This window comes from Oenanthe melanoleuca, chromosome 2 (genome assembly GCF_029582105.1).
Source record: "Oenanthe melanoleuca isolate GR-GAL-2019-014 chromosome 2, OMel1.0, whole genome shotgun sequence".
Classification (NCBI taxonomy): Eukaryota; Metazoa; Chordata; class Aves; order Passeriformes; family Muscicapidae; genus Oenanthe; species Oenanthe melanoleuca.
In genome coordinates, this window is record NC_079335.1 from 74,456,673 (window position 1) to 74,472,362 (window position 15,690).

General features: G+C 35.6%; 1 protein-coding gene across 5 annotated transcripts in view; it reads right to left on the minus strand.

The window, feature by feature from the left end:
- The window catches only part of CDH18 (cadherin 18), a 479,267-nt gene that overhangs the window by 96,906 nt on the left and 366,671 nt on the right, over nt 1–15,690 (minus strand). The window lies entirely within an intron of this gene.

Here is a 15,690-nt window from a genome sequence, read left to right on the forward strand (position 1 = left end):
TGCAGGAATATACACTCAAGGTTTATGAATGAAGAAGCTAATGCATTTTGCTGCTAGAAAACTAGGATAGTTAGATGATTTTGTTTGCTTTTTTTATTGTACTATTATTCAGTATTTCTATCAAGAACAAAGGAGTGTTCAGTGAAATCCCAAAGTAAGAAGACAACACTAAGTTCTACTGGGTAATAAAATGTAAGATAAAATAAACACTAAATTGTTGTTCAATAAATTCAACATTATAATTGAAGACAACAAATGAAACTTCTAAGAGAGGCTGGTTTAAAAGAGGTAGAAATGCAGGTAGTGAACTTTTGGAACTTGTTACCACAGAAGAGTATCAAATTCAGAAATGGCCAAAGTTACAGACAACAGATCCATAAAAAGGTATTGTAAAGACTAGGGCCATATGACAAACCCTTACAACCCTAATGCAACATTTGTGGATGCTGGGAAAATTTTATAGGAGAAAAGGTGCCCAAGTTACCCTACTGATACTGTAATCCCTACTGTCAGAGGCAGGACACTGTGCTAGATGGACCACTAACCCAGAAAGCTTTTATAATATCTTGATTAATTAATATTGCTTTGTTCAATAGTTTTTTCTATTTTACATCTTCTCAGTCATGACTGAATTATTCATGCATTCATAGTTCAAGTAAAATAAAATCAAATATATTGAATAAAATACAGGCTTAGGTCTGAGAGGTAAATTCAGTTATAAGAGATTATGGCAACTTTTGCCAAAGGCAAGACTTACATACATTTTCAATTCCACTCACTCAGAAATCAAAAACTCTGTGATGTTTTATAGTAATGTAAAAAAATACTAACAAACTACAAGATAAAGGAATACAAACATACACACCAAAAAGACAATAACTGAAGGTTTAAATGTCACAAGTGGGCAAATAAAGAGCACTAGAATACTAGAATACTAGAAACAGAGGACAATCTATAGAGAAGATTTGATCTAACTGTTTCCCTTGGGTAGCTATTACTTGTGAAGTGATAACCCAGGAACTTTGTTTTCCAGAAGCTGCAGAAGCTGGTACAGAAGCAGTTGAGAATAAAAATGCAGTACAAAATTACAATAAACATAGCAGAGTTATTATATATTACTTAAACACACAAACAGTTATTAATTTTGTTGAATGGATTTTCTTATTTAGTTCACATGTATTTAAGTCTTCCCTCTGTCAATAATCAATGCAAAAGAGAGCACCCGTTTAATCAGAAAGAAATTACTTTAGCTGGGGGTGAAAATCAGAGTGTGAAAGGATATTGAATTCAAAATATAAATGAATTGTACTCTCCTTCTATCCACATTTTTTTGTTTGCATGAATTAGTGCAGTACAATCCTATTATTGGGAACTGAAATTTCAAAATTGTGTTTTTTAAAAAATGTTTTGATTCTAGGGACCACTAAATTCATAACTTGAAGCAGCACAACTTTCATGAAGAAAAATCCTAGGATTTGTCACATTCTGCAGTTCAGAAAGTGGGTTAATGACAGAAGCTAAGAAAAACTGTATTATAAAGAATAAATACTAGTTCAGGATGATTGATTTGCTAGGAAATTACTAATTTATGATGGCTAAGACTTTTTTATGGAGTACTGCATCCAGTTGTGGAGGTCTCAGAACAAGACATGGACCATGCTCCTTTTGGAGCAGGTCTAAACAAAGATCATAAAAAATGTCAGAGGGCTGAAGCACATCTTCTGTGAGGGCAGGCTGAGATCTTACTGTGGCCTTTCTTGAAGGAGGCCTAGCAGAACAGTGAGGATGGGCATTATAGCAAGGGCTGTAGCAGCAGGGCTTACATAGACATGGCAGTTTAACATTTTCACAAATTCAGAAGAGAATAGAATAGACTATTTGAGTTGGAAGGGACTTGTAATGACCTAACTGCCTGTGGTTCAGGGTAGACTAAGTTAGAACCTGTTATTAAGGTCATCATCTAAATGTGCCTTCAATACTGACAGGCTTGGGGCAACGACCACCTCTCCCAGTCTGTCTTTCCACGTCCAGTTTTGAACCATTCCCACACATCCTGTCACTGATTACCAAGGAGAAGAGCTCAGCACCTTCGCCTCCTCAGGAAGATGTAGAGAGCAATGAGGGCACTCCTCACCCTCCTTTTCTGCAAACTAGAAAAATCAAACTCCTCAGCTGCTCCTCGCAGGACATTCCTTCCAGCCCTACCAAATTTCTTGCCTACCTCTGGGCACACTGAAAGACCTCTACATCCTTCTTAAATGGCGAGGCCCAGAAGTCCTTCGATATAAAATATTTCATGAATAGAAAGTGGAAAGGGAATTTGAGTTGGGACTTCCATCTCGTGGGTATATTTCAGTCACCAATTACAGAACATTTTTTGCTTTTAAAACTGTTCTAGTCTGTACGGGAAACTGGTAAGTCAATTTAAATAGCAAATAAAATTTAGTAAACAAACTTTTAGGCAAACTAATTTCAAAATGGAGTTAAAAATTTTCTTTCTAAAGGAATCAAAACAATAATTTTGCACTGTAGAATATTTTCCTTAACTTCTGGCAAAAACAATAATTTCCACTTTATTTCCTGAAAGTGCAGCTAAACAGTAACAGTCTGGTCATTTTAATGATATCCTTAATGTGCAAACATAGGCTCAAATACCCTAGCAAAGGAAAATATGAAACTCTATGTCCTACCTAATTGTCTAGATAAAATGGACAATGAAATCATCATCTTTCTATTGGCAGTAATTCCAGTCCTCAATTTCTCAACTTTATCATGAATGCACCAAAGTTAATTGTATATTTGGTGTCACAGGCACTGAACAAATGACTGAACAAAAACATTTGATGGTTTACTTCCACTGAAGAATGGTGTTGAAAAATAATCAGTTTGACAATAATTTCTTCCATCTATTTCCCAACTAATCCTGCAATAAAACAAAATAAACTTAAATTCCTCAATGTTAAATTATCAACATTGAAAGGACATATTTTTTTTCAGGGTCAACTTCAATGTCCTGACATTTCATTAGTGGTTACACTCACTGCTGATGTAATCTGGATGGGCTAAAGAGAGACACATGATCTATGCAAGTGTAAAAAAATGTAATACATTCTCTTAGAAACAATTGCACAATAAGTAGCTAATTGAAAGAGAGAACAAATAATTATTTGCTTCTATTGACAAAGCAGTCAAACCAACAGCCATCACAGCAGAAAAGCACTTCATAGCTGAGAAAAAAAGGTTTGATTCAGCTCCAGTTTGCACTGCTGTAATACTTCTCAATTAACACATAAGCTAGAGTTTTCTCAGTATGACATCCCACTCCTACCACTTGGGATGCACATCCCAAAATAAAGAGATTTCTTCATCAACATGCAGTGATAGCAGCCAAAATCACTGCTCCACAGAAGAGCAGAAGATTTTCATTATGTTAGTGGTATCAATTCCAAATGTGTTCTCTATTAAATAATTTTGCAGAAGTGCAAACACAACAGCATTTATTATCTTTACATCAGTGAAATAAGAATCAACCAACAGGCAAGCTAAAGGTATTTATATATCTTCATACTGAACTACAAAACCCCTTGAATCATAGAATCATAGGATGTTAAGGCAGTGGAAAGAACCTTAAAGATCATCTAGTCCCAACCCCCGGCGTGGGCAGGGACACCTCCCACTAGACCATTAATAATTAGACCATTTTCTACTTGACACAAAAAAGACCCACAGTAAGTGGGTAAGTAAGAATGATGATGTTCTAATACACCTTCCAAGAAATCAATAATCAGTGTGTTCTTAAAATGTCAGACAAAATCACTACCTGGGTATAACTGATGCAATCTACTGTATGTTTCCAACCATACAGAAACTTTTCCTGACCTTCTAAGATGCAAAAAAAAGTATGCAATTGCTCATAATCAAAGAGAAGTGTATCATGTCCAACTAAGACCATTTCTGAAGATATAAACTTTGAATTAATATTAACAGAAAGGGGGAGCATTTATATAACTTCTTTAGCAAAAAATGTACTGGGATTGTCAACAGTAACACATAAGGCAAGTGTCTGCAATAAAATAATGGATGCTAACACGGGCCTACCCACGTTACACAACCAACATTACAGCGTCCTCTCACACAGCAAGAATGAAAATGGGGTATCTGGATTTTGGCTATGTATTAAGTATACTTCCTGTCATCAGAGAATAAGAATACGTCAGGAAATAAGATACCAGAACATTTAGCACGATTCACAGTCCACTTTATGTCCCTAAGTGATGATACCCAGAAACAAGAAGAAAAACATTTTTGGTGCCAGTGAGATGTTTCTTAGGAATAGGAAAGAATTTTATGAGGCCAAATGTTTTCAAAAACAGAGAATATTAATTTCAAATAAAGATGTTGCTGATATACAGTCCTAAGGTCCTCACAGATGTAAAACTCACACACATTGTAATGAAATCCTGAAAATAATAGCTAACTTTTTCAAAAAGTATTAGATGCTTTTTCCTATCTTCCTATTTCCCAAACACCATTTTATTCTTAAATATGGTCATCTTGTTGCTGGCAACATCTGATATTCCACCCTTTTGAAAGAGCCTTTGCATGCTTTTGTACCTTATGGTTTCTTTATTTTATAAAACTCATTCAAAGTGTTTTATCTCTTACTAGTAGATAAAAAGAAAGAAATTTCTAAGTCTAATGAAAAAAAAAAATCACCTTTCAGTAGAAAGGTATCAAGTCTACATGAGGTGTAGGAGTTCACGTGCATAAGACTACAGATTGAAACAGTTAAAAAATCCATTTGCATTATCTTAATCCATTTCATACACATTAGGGCATTAGCCAATATAAACAAAGGCTATTATTTAAGCTAAGTGTGCATGTAACAGTTTACAAGATCAGAGCTTTATCTTGTAGCTGCAGAAATTAATGCACACAAGGAATAATAGAACAAAAAAAAAATCTACATTTATCAATTCAAATATGTCTGGATTATGAAAGTCATGAACTATGATTGTGTACCAATGATAATCAGAGCTACTGTTTAATATATTTGTTGGTTTATTCTATCATGCTGAGTATAAATGCAAACACACAATCTCATTTGAGAGAGTAGTTCTAGGCAGAGATTTCATAGTAGATCATATAATCACATTATATTGTATTGCACAGTCTCTAGTAAAGCCCTCTGATTACTATCTGTTATTAGCTGTTCAAGTTGGCAGCATCAAAAAAACATAGTCTGAGGGAAATCAAAAGAGAATTCAGGGCTCTGAGATGATTGGTTGAAGAATCAGGAGCACAGATATCCTTTAACAAGGAATAATATTGATAGGAATAGGCAAATCCATCAGGTCAATGTGTAGCTCTGAGGCTGGTGTAGGCAGAAAAATTTGGGCGTTTTTGACCATGGGATGATAGATTCAAAACCAGTCTACTGATAGCATGTGACTTTTTTGGAGGAGGAAAACAGTTCTAGCACAGGAGTAGCAGAGCTTATTGACAGAGCTTGGAAGGGCAAAAGGAAAAATACCAGGCTTGCCAGTGGTGAGCAACAGGATGTTGTGCCAAATCTTGAGGAAATGAGCACTAACAGGATACCTCAATCTGCTGTACAAGGTGTTGTTTACAAAGTACCACACACAGTAATGCACACAGCATGAAGAACAAAGAAGATGAGCTCAAAGCTTTGGCCCAGTCCGAGAGACTTGATATAACTGACATAAGTGAAACCTGTGGGGATGAGTCCAGTGTCTGGAGTGCCCTGCTGGATGGTTACAGGCTCTCCAGGAGAGAGAGAGACAGGGCAGAAGAGGTGGAGGGCTGGCATTATATGTAATAGAAAGGTTAGAGTATAGGGAGCTCACTGTTGGCACTGGCACAATTAAGAGCCTCTAGGTAAGAATCAAGGGGCAAACAAATAATAATTTGGATGTTTTTGTGAGAATCTGCTATAGAATTCTTAGCTAGAACAATGACACTGATGAGTTAATCTTTGAGGAACTAAGGAATGCTTCTGAGTCAACCTCCCTTGTCCTTATGCTGGACTTGAAATCAAGTGGGAGCATCACAGGGCTGGTGCAACCCAGGCCAGAAAATTTTTTAAAAATCTAGGTGACTACTTTTATGGAACAGGTCCTAAGGGAGCCAATTTGGAAAGATGCCCTTCTCGACCTGCTGCTTGTCAACAGAGAGGCCCTTGTGAGTGAAATGATGGTTGGCAGCCATCTTTGCCACAAAGAAAACAAGTTTAAAATCTTTGTTGACAGGAGAAAAAGTGCCAGCAAAAGTTCAGCTCTGGATAAGAGGAAAACTGACTTTAGGCTGATCAGGTAACCAGTGAGTAAAATCCCTGGGAAAATGTTTTTGAAGGTGCTGGATTTTATCAACGCTGGTTACTTTTTAAACATCACCTCCTAAGGGCACAGGATCAGGCTATTCTCAAATGTCAGAAGTCAAGCAGATGAGGCAGAAGGCTGGCTTGGCTGAATAGCAATTTTCTCTTGGAAATTAGATGGAAAAGGAAGGTGTATGTCCAGTGAAAGCAAGGTCAAGTATGGAAAGAATATAGAAATACTGCTTGTCACTGTAGAGAGAAAATTTTTGCAAAAAGCTCAAATGGGACATTAAGATGACCACAAATGTGGGGGGCAATAAGAAAAATTTAACGGTGAAAGGCAGTATAGAAATAACATCTACCCATTACAGGATGAGAATGGTCACCTCACAAATTGGGAGAGGTTTTTAATGCATTTTGCCTCTGTTTTAAACACAGATGACAACCAAGAGCATCTCAGTGCCTTGAGCTGCAGAACCATATTTATTGTGAACATCAGTCACCATGAGCCCAGATGGCCAAGAAGGCCAATAGCATCCTGGCTTGTATCAATAACAGTGTGGCCAGCAGGACCAGGACAGCAATTTTCCCTCTGTACTTTGAATCTTGTCTTCAGTTCTGGCCCCCCCACTACAAAAAAGACACTGAGGTGCTGGAGTGTGTCCAGAGGACAATAAAGATGGTGAAGAGTCTGGAGGTAATATGAGGAGCAGTTGAGGGGACTGGGGATGTTTACACTGGAGAAAAGTAGTCTGAGACCTTATTGCCCTCTACAACTACCTAAAAGGAGGTTGTAGCCATGTGGGTTTTGGTCTCTTCTCCCAGGCAACTAGTGACAAACAAGAGATAATGGCCTTAAGTTGCATCAGGGGGTTTAGGTAGGATATTAGGAAATTTCTTTATGGAAAGGGTCTTCAATCTTGAGAACAGGCTGTTGGTTGAATCACCAAAATAAATGTAGATGCGTCACTTTGGGTCATGGTTTAGTGCTGGACTTGGCAGTGTTATGTTAATGGCTGGACTAGATACTCTTACAGATCTTTTTCAACCTAAAGAAAGGTATTATTCTAAATAATAATAAATATATATAATCAGATATTAGTGTATTTCCTTTTTGGATTTAGGTTTGGATTTTTTTTTCTTTAACATTGGGAGGAGAGTTATTTTGAGCATCTTGCAACTTGAGAAATTTTGTACTGGGTAGAGTCTGTCTAAATTTTTCAGATTTATTTCTAATTTCTAGAGCTGACCTACTGCAGTTTCTGTCATTTTATCCATAAAGGCCTCCAAGAATAGCCTTTTTTAGATCTTCTCAATAGTAAGCCTATAGAAATAACACAATCACCAGACATAACAGTTATATAATAGACCATTTCAGTTTAAATGATCAAATGTATCAAAGACTATTTGCCTCATAGTGGAACTATTACTTAACCTCAACTATAGGTATTGCTATCAGCTCTTTTCAGAATACAGAACAAACAAGCCCAAACATCTGAAAGCTGATCCTTTTTTCCAGTTAGCAGAATTTGTACCTTACATAATTAATTCAGAGTTAACAGCAGTCTAACCTACCACCTGCCACTAGCAGTTTCTAACTTTAAACATGTTACTTCTTATGTTATGTTCTCAGTATTACACCCACATTTCCAACAATCAGAATAGCAAAATTAGATCATTGCATATTACTTCACCAACAGCTACTGAATCATGGAAAATAAACTAAAAATATGTATGAAAATGGATTTTCTATACTGACAAGTAACATAAGAAATATATTCCAAAGTCAAACTATGAGTTTGTCTGAAGGCTTTTGGCAGAAATTATTTTTCAAAAATAAATGCACTTTCTAATACACAAGGGTGCTTTTGTGCTTTTTGTTGGATAGGAAAGCAGGTGGTTGAGTGGAAAAAGTTCTTTCTTCTCCCTTTTCTGCTAGACAGGACTCTCATCCACTCAATGTCTTACACTAAACTATCTAAAAAAACATTCTGACTGCCAATCTTAACAGAAATTTGTGCAAATCAGAGCTTTGATGCTGGATCAGACAAACTATATTTAATTATTTCATAAGTGAGAATTTACACCTGCTAAACACACCACTAACAATTCCATTTTGATTCAGAAAAAAAAAATTTTTTTCACCATTTCTTGTAAATAGTTATTCAAATTATCCTCAGCAATAAATAAATAAAGTTATTTTCAGCTATAATTATAAGGATAAAAAAACCATACCATAATATCTCTTAAAATATGTTATCATATGATATTTACAAAGAGATGGGGAAAAAAATGAAGGCTTTAAAAAAATACCTTTATTCTTTGAATAGACATGACTTTTTTTCTATCTATTGGTATTTCTAATGGCAGTAAGGAAACACTACCAAAACCAAACCACATGTAAAGACAAAAAAGTAGTCAGATCCTGCATTTTATGTCTTAATAATTTCTGATTCAGTACTGAAAGGTAAGACTTCAGAAGCTTAATATGAATATTACTGAATAGCAAAAGAAAATCTCTTTGAAATGAACAGAGTTTAATTAGTTTTCCTACCACTGATTTCTGTTACAACTAAGTCACTGAAGTAGGCCATCAATGGGCAGTGAAAAAGCAGCAATGCCATCGTATTACATTTTGGATTACAGTACAGCCTACTAAGTCATTCTCTCAGAACAGTATCATCCATCTATCTATCTATCTATCTATCTATCTATCTATCTATCTATCTAATCTATCTAATCTATCTATCTATCTATCTATCTATCTATCTATCTATCTATCTATCTATCTATCTATCTATCCATCTATCCATCCATCCATCCATCCATCCATCTATCTATCTATCTATCTATCTATCTATCTATCTATCCATCCATCCATCTATCTATCTATCTATCTATCTATCTATCTATCTATCTATCTATCTATCTATCTATTGCCGTGAAATTAAATCTATATGAAACTGATTTGGTCTGGAAATCAGAAGTGCTTCCTCTGGAACCAGATGACATTACAGTGCTGCACAGGAACTAAGATGATTATCACCAGAGAGGAATGCAGAGAAAATGTACAGTAGATTAAAAAAATCCTAAACTTAACATGAATATAAAACCACTGCTGCTTTTTTACCTATTGCTTTTTATGTTCTTACCACGTAGTACAGCCCTGTTAAAAATGAATTTTTCACTAATAATTTAGGATCTTTTAAGTATAATGGCTGACTTAGGAGAAAATGTAAAGGAAATTTGGTTTTGATATGTTATTCTGCTTCTGCCAGGAATATGTGTCAGCAGCTACACGAATCATTTTTAATTTCAAGGCCTTGAAATTCATCCTGAGGACACCCATCAGAAAGAAAGGATCTTCAGAATGAAAAGAAGAAAAAATTAAAAATACCATAATGTTGTGGCTGCCATTTGACAATGGCTGTTGTATTATAAATTGAAAATTAATCAAGAAGAAAAAATTTTATTAGATTTTGACAGGCAACTTAATGCAGTACTTGATGAATACAGTAGATAACCCACAACAGAGATTTGTGGAGGCTAGGGTGTTCCTAAAGTCTTGCCAGGTGGACAAAACCCCTGTGAATCTAGATTAATCCACTTTCAAATGAAATATATCTGCATGTCTTTCACCTCACCTGGAGGCCATTCCTATGAGAAACAAGACATGTTAAACTCTCCAAAACTTTAAAGAACAATGCAACTGAATAGAAACCATGGATAGTAAATATGTATCACCACATACCATTTTTTTTTTTTTAACAATGTCATTTTACATCTGCTCTTTTCTGAAAAGAAGCAATTCCAGAAACTGATGTTTCAAAATTTATTAAAATTGACAGATGTTGATTTTATGTATATTTGTTTAATTTTTTTCAGCAGTCCAGATTAAAACATCCACTTGCAAGACCTCTATTATGGAAAAATTATCAGCAAAAAAAGAAGATTCTATCTCAAAAAAAAGAAGAAATACAGAATTATAAGAATGATGAATATCCAAAACCTATGTAAAGAAACAGTATTTTAAAAAACTGTTACACACAAGCCAAAATTACTGGTACTACAAATGCTTCATATTACATTGTACTCATACTCACTTTCCTGAATTAACAGGATATTAGCTGAACAAGAAGGTGGTGTCTCAAAATAAATAAATCAGCATGTTAAATACAAAATGGAGCAGTTTCGTACTTTATGTATATTAAAATTTTTGACAATAGCGTAGTGTAACAGTAATCTATCACAATTAGAAAAAAATGCTTTTCCAATACTTATTTTACCCTCTTTCATGAATGAGGCACAAATAGGGCTTTAACATCAGCAATTTATAGCTTTATAATTAATCATTTGCAATGGCAGCAATTACAAAAAATAATTTGAAGATATGTGTTATTGCATTTTTTAATGCATTGTATTATTTCTAATAGCTCAGAATACGTTGCAACTTGTTTTAGCAGAGTATTTTGAAACTCCTGGAGAATGCACTGCAATACACAAATCTGAGGTTAGAAGAAAATAATTTGAGTACTTAAAAAAAAGATGTATGGCATTTTACATTGATTTTTTTCAGAATCAGAAAATGCAATAGTTAATATATATTATCAGGCTAATTGAGAGTCTCTTGGAAACAGTATCACACCCAAAACATATCTATCTAATCTATTTACTAATCAAGAGGATTAGAAGGAAAAATCCAGAAGCATGGTTATATAGGAGAGTAAAGTTCTGTTAGACAACAGGATAAGCTTTGCTTGATTTTCCTAATTTAAAGCACTACTCTTTTTTTTCTCTTCAAAAGGTGAAAGCAAACCAGATATTGACTATAAAGATGTCCACTTTGAAAATGGACGATTCCTCTTTAAAGCACAGAAGAATATTTAAGCGAACACAAAGGGTTACACAAGTAAACAGACTTGTGTGCTCTTTCACTGATGCAGTTATTTTTACAGATGCTTAATCCATTTCACTATGAAAGTAACTTTTAATCAGAACTGATTACAATTAGAATAAAGCCTAGGCTTGGGAAATCCATTCAAGTGGAAGGATCTGCACAGTGGTACCAGCCATTGCCATTTCATGTTGAAGATAAAGAAAATAGAGAAAACCTCATCATAGGAGAGATTTCTGAGGAAGAAACAGCTTCTGAAATCCCTCACTGTATTTTCCTCTTCAAGTAAAGTGAAGTGAAGTCTAACTGGCACGGTGGTTAGATATATAGGGAATTGTTGCATTTTCTGTTTGAACATTTTTAGATGCAATCTATTGATCCAAAATGTATTTCTTGAAAGAACAGCTTTGGAGAGAATAAAATCTCATTTAATCTACCTGCTTCCCTTAGGATTGCTCCCATGACAGCTATATCTGCTTCTGGGACTGCCAACGCTTTACCAAATTCCAGGCAGGATTCTACTCTTGCACCTTTCCTAGTGCTACAGATGGAATTGAACCTTTCCTTGCAAACTTCATAGGCATGCTATGAAAATACTGTGTAACAGAAATACTGAGAACTAGTATTCAGCAACTAGTATGCAACTTTAAAATATTTGAATATTGAATCGTGATCATAAACATAATAAAAAATTTCATGCTGTCATCCTGAAGAATGTACCAAGAGAAAAACAAGACAAAACTGTGTGAAAAGAAAAAAAAAAAAACAAAACAAAAAAAAAAACCAGCTTCCTTTTGGACCTAAATTATAGGCTGCAGAGAGAGCTTCACTCCTCTGCCATGGGTAGTGAACACAGATCTGCTTCTGCCTCTTCTAAGCGTGAGAATTTTCAGGGGTTTTATTTAATGCTTAAAATATTGCATAAGGAATGTACTGACTGCAAGTTTGAAAAGCTCTGGGGTTTTTTTTGACTGAGGGATGGGATTTGCAAATGGTTTTTACAACGTGAAGAAAAACACATTTTACAGCATTTTGTTGACAAGAAGACTTGCAGCACTGTCAGGGCACCAGAGGGGCTGGCAGCTCCTCGGGGCCGGGTGACAGGGGGTCCTAGGATGGTGATGGCAGGGTCTGGCAGCCTCAGCTTGTCCCAGCCCCAGCCAGGGGCACTGGAGCAGCCCCAGTCCCAGGCCTTGACACCTCCTTGGGAGCAAGGGGATGGGGACAGACCACCTCAGCCAGGCTGACACATGCTGACTAATCTAACTCTTGGAAAAAGCCAAACCAACTAACTAACTCTTACTCTCATTCAGAAATCAACTCACAGAATGTATGAGTAAGCAAAGATAAGAAGAAAAAAAAAAAAAAAGAGCAAAACACCAGATCCTCTACTGGAAGTACAGTTACAGGGTCTCATGAGGTCTGGTTATAGTCTCTGCTAAATTTTAAATTTAAAAATATGATCGCAGCTCATGAAGGCAGATATGCAGATATACAAATATATGCTGGTTACTGTTTTTGATCAGCGCCTATCTTCAGCCTTAGAGCTTAGAGAGCAGGGAAAGCCTACTTGTACTGCTACTGCTGCTGCTCCTGGTCCTGACATACTCAGCAAGGGAATGAAAACACTCTGAAGCACATTCAGACCACCTAAGGGAAATGGACTAACTTTATTGTGAGGCTTTGCGTTCCCCACTCACACAGGCACTGATGGTGTGAAGGTGGCAAAGTTGAATATTCAAGAGAAGACAAATCCTGTCATACATTGGCAAATGTTGAATTTCCTGGATAGATCCCAAGTTTCTTGGTGTTTTCTGAAAGTTTTTTTTTTTTTTTCCTTTCTCACCAGATATGAACTAAATTATAGCAGTCCCCAAATATCATTTTGATTGTTATCACTGTAAAACTGGTGTAAAAGTGGTTTATATATATGGTGTTCCTCTTTGTTCACGTAGATGGTCAGTAGATATGGAAGTTGTGTTAATTTTATAAAGTTTTTGTTCATCTTTTCTTGGGTAACATCTCAAGTGGAGATGGATTATTTTTGCTGGCAAGATTTCTTCAGGAGCATTTTCTTTATACATTATATTTTTGGCAAATAATTGCCATCATACTAGTTGTTCTATATGGTTTATTACAAGGCTAGATGTTATCTGACACTTATTCAAATTGTAACTGAAAATGTATGCATTGTTCTAAGAGATGAGACTGATGGAAAACCAGATGCATGAATATTTATTGATCTAATGTAGGTTACTCATGAATTCTGAGAGTAGCTATGTTTTAAAAACACAGTATTTGTGAGTATTACAAAAAATTTAAAAGTATTATAAAAATTATGTAAAAGAAAACAGTATCCTCAATCAGTTGTATATTTGTAATTTCCTTTTCATATGTCTACCACTACTGGTCTTGTCCACTCCAATGTGAATTAGTATAGAATATCAAAATATGAAATGCAAAAACGTGACCTTACTGAAACTTGTCATTAAAGCAATAACATTATTAGCACAATATATCTGAAAAAATAACCAACAAAACCACCCAACAAATAAACAAAAAAAAATTAAAGTAGCATAAACCAGAACTGCAAGAAATTAGGCTCTTTAAAAAACATATAACCAGTGTATCATCAACCATAAGCAGGCATTTTAACATTATCAAACCAGTAGATAACAGCCCCTGGAACAGAGCCTCAATGATTCTTTGCCTCATTTTCACTGTAACTGCAAAATTTGTCACCTTTAACTGCATTTCTAAAATTATTATCCTCAATTATAACAATATCCATAACAGTTTGTGAAAAGGAAAATTTAACTGGAAAAGGGAAATGTGGATCAAGAAGGAGAGAGAAGTATGAATTAGGACACCCTTGAGAAATTCAACTTCGTGCCTCGTTCTATATCTTCATTTCAGTTCCATAGCCAAATTTTTAAGGATATGTGTGGGGACAATTTTTTCAATGTCTTGGTGATTCTTTCTTCTAGAGCTGGAGATAATAATAATCCCTTGTCTAGAAAAAGGACATCTGTTAGCTGAATTAAAGCCAATAAAGTCACCGCTTTATTTCACAACAATAAAGACTGATTTGAAAAAGTATTGTCAGCATGTGGACTGGTCCTTTGGGGTAGAGCCTTTAAACAGTCTAGTGCATTAATCTTTTGAGTCAGTGTCCTGGTTCTCACCCCAGCTGAGCTAAAAATTACAGTAATGTATTATTTGCTTTAGGGTGAAATAATTTTCATTCCCTTTCCCTAAAGCTGAGCACATTCTATCACACATGTAATTTCCATACTTTGTTTGGATGAATAAGCCTTCCTTGTTTAAAAATCAAGAACTTAAATTATTGGTTCATATCTCTCTTGTGTAAAGGTCAAAGACACTGAGATAAATGTGTTCATAAAAATATTTCTACTCTAGAAAACAGACATTTTACAGGCATTTGCAATGTAATGCTTTCCTCATACCAAGATCTTTTTTAGATCAAGATTTAACTTTTCTAATAGATAGAGCATGGCATTTTAGACCTTTAAAATAGCACAAACTCCTTGCAGTCCTCAGTACCTCTGAAAAGATGCAAATGTCTAGAAGTCTGAAAAGCCAAGCTTAACAAACAGTAAGATTAGGAACCTTTTCCAATGTCTAATAGAAATGAAAAGGAAAGACTTTGAACAGAGAGCAATTTTATATCTGAGAGAAAGACTGGAAACATAATCTATCCTATATGATAGTGTATGTCTCACTGTTTTCAAATCAGGACTTTCAGTCTGGTAATACAAAAGAAATTACTGGTACTAATATTGTGGATTGGTCCTAACTGGGATAGATAATTTTCTCCATAGCAGCTCATGCTGTTTTGCATTTGTGACACAAACAGTGCTGATAGCACAGGGATGAATGTTTCAGCCTTGCCAAGTAGTGCTCACAGCAACACAGACTTTTCTGCTCTCACACCACTCCACCACTGAGAAGGCTGGGGGTGCACAAGGAACTTGGAAAGGGCACAGCTGGAAGAGCTGACCAAGGGACATCCCATGTCACATGAAATCACAAAGAAAGGGCACTCAGAGTTATGGCATTTGTTGTCCCTGGTCACTGTAACGTGTGGTGGAGAGCTGCTCTCCTGGGGAGAGCTGAACAATTGTCTGCCCATGGGAAGTGGTGAATTAATTCCTTGCTTTCGTTTACTTGTGTACATGACTTTTAGCTTCCCTGTTAAAATGTCTTTATCTCACTTGTACCACTCCTGTTCTCTCCCCCGTTGCATTGCATGAGGAGTGAGTAAGAGGCTGTGTGTGGCTGAGCTGTCTACTAGGCTTATTAGGATATCATTATGTTTTAAGTTGAAAAATATGTGTATTTACAGATGAAAGGTTAATATATATATACATATATAAATAAAAGCATGTCTACCAACAAAAAAACCACAGTACAGTAGTCCTGGTTAGGAAGCCAAGAT